Genomic DNA, 6,329 nt, shown 5'->3' on the forward strand with positions numbered 1-6,329 from the left:
ACATGATTAAGTACATCCTTTTTGAGTCCTCGAAAGAAGAAGCTCTTCTTTACAGATTGTAGGTGTTTATGAACCCTGGATGTATAGCTATCGGGATATCATGGGCTACCCTCAAAATTTTTCCCTTTGTTTCCTCATCATTAGGAATGCATAGCCAATTATTGTAATACATGCATCCTTTGTCCAATTTGTACCCAAGAACTCGACTCATTTCCTAAGGAGTCTTGCTTTCCTACATCAATAGGGTAGCAATAGGGGCAAAGAATCTGTCCTGCATGATCTTCTCTCTTGCTTCAGTGATTAATGGATTTGACACTAATGTTATTGCAAGCAAGGAGGCTTTCCTACTGAGTGTATCGGGCCTACCACATTCTCTTTCCCTAGCCGATACTTTATTTCAGAATCAAACTCCTGCAAGGTCTACATCCACCTTCTTTGACGCATGTTGAGATCCCTTTTGGTGAAGATCCACTTCAGACTTTGATGATCTGTAGTATCAAGGTGAATCATTTTCCCAAGAGATAATGTCTCCACAACTTTAGAGCATAAACCATTGAGAGTAACTCCAAGTCATGGACAACATAATTTCTCTCATGTGTTCTGAGTTTTTTGGATTCATAGGCTACTACATGACCTTCTTGCATACGAGCACCTCCTAGGGCAAAACCACTGGCATCTATCACTACCTCAAAGGGTAAAGAAAATTTTGTAATTTTAGAACAGGGTTGGTTACTAAGGCTGTCTTTAGCTTATCAAAAGCACTCTGATGTTGAGATTTCGAGCTCATCTAGTGAGGCGGGACACTGATGACCCGCCTGGGGGATAGGCCCCACACTTACACCACTGGCATGGTTGGTGAGATCATGGGTGATATGCGGCCAGTGGGATGACAGGCAGTGTGATAGCCATTCTAGAGACTACTGGCATAGTTATAGTGCCAGCTCATTTAGTTGGGTTCACACTATAGAGAACCCTAGTATGTATTTGGTTGAGTACCTTTTCATATTGTGTGTACTCTTATCTTTGTATATGGTGTGTTGAGTGTTGTGTGAAGAAGAAGAAGATTTTCAGCCTCTCACCTTGTGTGCTCTCTTTTAGGGTTTTGTGAGTGTGTGTGTGCTTGCAAGAGCTCAAGCTCTCTTCTCCCCTGCATCTTTCATGGTATCAGAGCTTGATTCATGCAAAGGGCTGAGCTGCAAGTAAGAGAAGCAGAGGAAGCGGTACGAGGGTAAGAGCTTCATCTACTCTTCCCTATTTGTGTTGGGCGACTACACCCTTGTCGAGAGCTCTACGAGAGGCACCGGACGATCTTTGATTGAGGAGCTTTCTTCGCGGGAGTAAAGGTATAAGGCAACTATTTTGTCCTATTGGACTTCATTTTTCGGGCCGAAAACACGTTTTCGGGCATGTTAGGACCTCCGTTTTTCAGAAAGTAGGCAATTTCGAGCACTGCGGCTATACAGAACTCTGTTTTAAGAACTGCAGGAAGACATATTGGCTGTGCATACATTGTGTGTGCTGCAAGGAGGTCAACAGATGCCATTGGGAGAAGAAAAGAAGAAAATGATGCAAGAGTCAGGTTTAAAGATTCAACAAATCAATAACTGGTTCATCAACAATCGAAAGAGAAATTGGAATAATCGTCTAACTTCTAGTATTCCATCTATAGGTAAAAGAAGTTATACTAAATTATATATTTTTAAAAAGTTGTTTTCTTTATTTAACCTTTAACTAGTATGTTAAATTACTTGCAGATTCAACTTTTTGATGCTAGTGGACCATATCACTCAAGTTTTGAGGTTTTTAAAATGGCCATAAAAACATTATCAAGCTTATAGCGGACCACATCACTCAACTTTTGAGGTTTCTAAAATTCTCCTAAAAGTTTTTGGATCAAAACATAAAGTTGTTAATTGTTTCTTTTCAAGTCTTTTACAACAAGTTCTATATCATACTACAATACTTGCCATTGTTTCTTTAAATAAACAATTATTATAGTGTTATACTTTTTAATCAATAAAACTATTTTCTTTTAATTAGAAAAACTACTCTTTTAATAATTTATCTTACTACAATACTTGCCATTTTTTCTTCTAAATAAATAATTATTATAGCGGCATACTTTTTCAATCAAGAAATCTATTCTCTTTTGAATGTATAGCTGATTATTAATGATTTTATTAATTTAATTTAGAGAATATGGTAAGGACAAAATATCCATGGGAATTTGCTTGATATTATTACTCCTTTAGAATATGTTGGCTCTCTAATAGTGATCTATAAATGGTCCTAGATAATGGATGACCACAAACAATATAATGGTACTTCTTTAGGAGGAATGACATGGAAGAGACATACAAAAGAGACGAAAATAATAGGAAAAAGTTATTGAAAGGGGTGGATGGTTTAGCATTTAATTCTATGAGGGTTCTTTCTAGAACCCTCATAGGTTTGGCTTTTGAAAGTGGTGGATGATTTGGTTTTGTATTCTATGAGGGTTATTCTTACTGGATCAATTATGCTTTTTCTCGTCTAAATCATATTGGCAAACCAAAGATACCATTGTATTATGTGTTTTCAAATGGTTTTTCAATCTCCTTTATTTTAAGTAATTAACATTATGAGATAAAATATACCATTCAGCTATATTACTTTAATGTTTATACTTATAAATGTGAGTTGATTAATGTACAAAATCATTTAGAGTATAATGTGTGTGCATGTATGTGTGCACCCTTATACTTATGTATGTAGATACATATAGAGTGAATCCTTGTACACATGTGTACTCTTTTATGTGTACATATGCACACGTATGCAATGGGAATATACTTGTTCGTAAGTGTGCACACATCCACTTATGTATGTAGGATGTGGGCATGAACGTGTCCATAAGTGTGAATGCATCCACTTATGTATGTAGATATATATATAGGGTGTGTCCTTGTGCATGTGTGTATTTTTGTGTGTGTATGTTCTTATACATGGGCATGGGCTTGTCTATAAGCATGCACAAGTACACATTTTTACATGCATGTGTAAGCATAAAAGTGCATGTGCATGTATGCATATGTACGTGGAGGCATGTGTGTGATCATGTGCACATGTAGATGCATATGATAATTTTATTGAGAGGTATATTGAAGGATTATATGTGGAAACTAAATTAAGAGTAAGATATTAAACGAAATTAAGTGTAAGAGAAGTGAAATAGGGGTTACACGCACAAAATAATGTAACAAACATTACTGTGAAATTATCCTTATTAGTGGCTATAGAGAGGCAATATCTCTAAATATGTATGTTAAGGTCATTATGAAATATCTCTAAATTTGTATGTAAAGGTCATGATGCAACTTGAAAAGTTACATCAAAAATCCATTTACTCACAATCTAATGGCTAGTGAGGCTTACTGATCTGAAAAAGTACATGAAGACTAGCTCAATTAAAAAAGGGTTCTTTGGGTTTTAGATTGTATATTTTTAATTAGACTTATTAAAATCATGATTTAATGATTTCTAAGATTGATTTGTCTCATTTTTTAGCAACATTAATTTGCATTTTTATACAGATGAAGTTGATATTTTTATACAGATGAAGTTGACATTTTTACATGCATTATTCATAATATTATGTTTAGTATGCTTTTGCATGTTGTTCAAGTTTAAAGTTATTTGGTTTATTTATTTTTATGATTTAGTTGAGCTATTTTAATAAATTATGAAATATGTTACTCTTGGTTTTCGACTATATTCATATGATGAGCTATACATGAGTAATTTCATTCTATGAACCTAAATAGTATGCTTTGGACTTTTAGAACTTGACTCTTTTATTATGTTGGTTGGATGATTAGACCTTTCTAAAAAAGTTTCAAACCTTCAAGCATCAACTATAATTACATGAAATTATTTATTTTCCATTGACCCAACCAAGGTCTTAGGGGGAGCTAATTATTGATTTTTTTCTGCATGCCATTAGGTTACCTTCACTTGTATTACACATGCAAGAAGGCAAGCCTAAAAAGCTAGTGTATGTAAAAAATGAACGAGTTTCACTTGCAGGAGGACAATTATAACCATGGTCACATGTATAAAATGTATTAATAATAAAGAATGTATAACCATGGTCACTTGTATAAAATGTATTAATAATAAAGAATGTATAACCATGGTCACTTGTAAGAGTATAATTATAACCATGGTTGTATGTATAAAATGTATTAATAATAAAGAATTTATTTGATTCTTTTTTAAAAATTAAAATAAATGCCCATACTAATGGGGTGTAGATGTTTAAATTTATTTATTCATCTTGTGTAATGAAGCACAAGTTAAGGTCAACAACATGTAAATAATGGGCCATGAAGAAGGCTACTAGAAATAGGGCCTTGGGTTCATTGTAGGGATCTTTTGATCATTCAAAACTTGAACATCTACATATACTAGGGCTCATGGTAAGCTTGATATCCATCCTCATGGTGGTGAGATGTTAAATCACTTAGGCCTTATGCACATTCATTGTAGAAATCCGCTGATCCAGCCTGCCCATGGGTTAGCCAACCACACCAACCACTGTATTGGTGGGATCCCTTTTTATGAAAATTTGGTTGTGTTTTGTCTTGGGTACCAGGGAAAAGAGTTCCTAGGCCCCCTAGTCGACACTTAAGCAAAATACAAAATAGACACACCACTTACACACCCAATATGAAATTTTCTTTTTTCACAGATTTAGCTATCTTTAAGGCCAGAATTCAAATGAAACCATAGTATTTCCATCATAATCCTCATAATTCTAGTCCATTGTTTTACAATCAAAATGTCATTCGGACTCTCCGTCGGACTCTCCGTTGAAAACTAGCTAGTCAACCAACGAGATCCCATTTCAAGTTCCAGTTCACAGATAATTCCTTGCCAGTCCATCCATATCTTCCTCGACATATGCATGGGTGTCCTAGCAGCCTGTGAGCCCGTGTATCACCTAGTCAGAACCCTCTAGGATCCTCCTTAGATGTCCTAGCACTTCACTCAGGGAACCGCTTTGTCGGTCCTCACCCATCGTACACTCGAAGCGTACACTGGTGGAATCGTACCATTTTAACCATACCAAGGCTGGTCACAAGACCTTGGTAGGCTTTCCCGCAAGAGATGTCCTTCGATGACTTCCCGCTAGCTGTTGCAACATAAATCTCCTTAGATTAAACCATAAGCCAAATGCTTCCTCCACCATTCCGGCGTAAGATAGTCCTTTAGAAAAAACAGAGTTTCTATACAAGTAAGAATTTTCCATTGAGTTTGGTTACATGAGACTCCCTTATTTTCAACCCACAATTTCTCAATGAAAAGCATGAATCACTTATCTTGGTGATCCATCCATCAATCACACAACGAATTTCTATCTTGATTCTCGACAATTTCGATCTTAGGGAAACTTCTCTAGATCAACTAATTATCCACTCTTTGTACTGAAGAAATGGGAATGGTCACAAGACTTTGTTTAATTTCTGATTCAAGAGATGGGCAGGCATCTTACTGACCCACCTTTCTCACGCGGTCGTGTTCTAACCCTAAATTACTGGGATTTAGTCCTAGATTTATTTCCTAAAGATTTTTCTTCTATTTATCTGCTGATAAATTAACTAGGATTCTCAATCGTAATCCAAAATTATGAAAATTCATTCTTTCTCGGACACAATAGAATTATAAATGATTCTATTCGAGAATAATGGAATTTTAACGAAAGGATACTTCTTTTTCTAACTCATAAAATATGGATACATCATTTTATTGGATTATTCTCATAGAATTATTCTAAATTATTCTTTTCTCCAATCAAAACTCGGTATCAACATGCCCTAAATTATCTATGTAGAATTATGGTGAAACCTTCTCTTTTAACACCGAAATTACTTTAGGCATTTTCCTAATTAAAGTACGATGAAAATTTCCCCCAAAAAAAATCCATGTATATGACTATACCTTTTTTGAAATATGACCAAAATTCCTCTTTTAATATTTAAAATGTTTGCACATAGAATATCATGAAAAAAACCTCTTTTTGCATCTAAATTTTTTTGCATGTAAAATAAATATAACAAAATTTCCTCTTTTCTCTATTTAAACAATTATGCATAAATACTATAAAAGTATTTTTCATAAATGTAACAAAAATCATTCTTTTAGCATAAAAATGTTTATGCCTAGAATACAATAGGAATTCCTCTTTTTGTATTAACAAAATCATGCATAAAATTAAATTCATTTTTTAATAAAAAAATGTTGCTATAGCTTCGCTATTGCAATTTTTGAGAATACTCAAAATTCTACTT

At 34.5% G+C, this 6,329-nt stretch overlaps 1 long non-coding RNA gene across 1 annotated transcript; it reads left to right on the forward strand.

The window, feature by feature from the left end:
- The first annotated feature begins 1,539 nt into the window (after positions 1-1,539).
- On the forward strand, positions 1,540-1,947 carry LOC147606012 (uncharacterized). The gene is made up of 2 exons (XR_015265035.1): positions 1,540-1,669; positions 1,755-1,947. It is a non-coding gene; the product is annotated as an uncharacterized LOC147606012 (long non-coding RNA).
- Positions 1,948-6,329: the final 4,382 nt, after the last annotated feature.

Source organism: Cibotium barometz, chromosome 58 (genome assembly GCF_041138505.1).
Source record: "Cibotium barometz isolate CiBa-2024 chromosome 58, ASM4113850v1, whole genome shotgun sequence".
NCBI classification, from domain to species: Eukaryota; Viridiplantae; Streptophyta; class Polypodiopsida; order Cyatheales; family Cibotiaceae; genus Cibotium; species Cibotium barometz.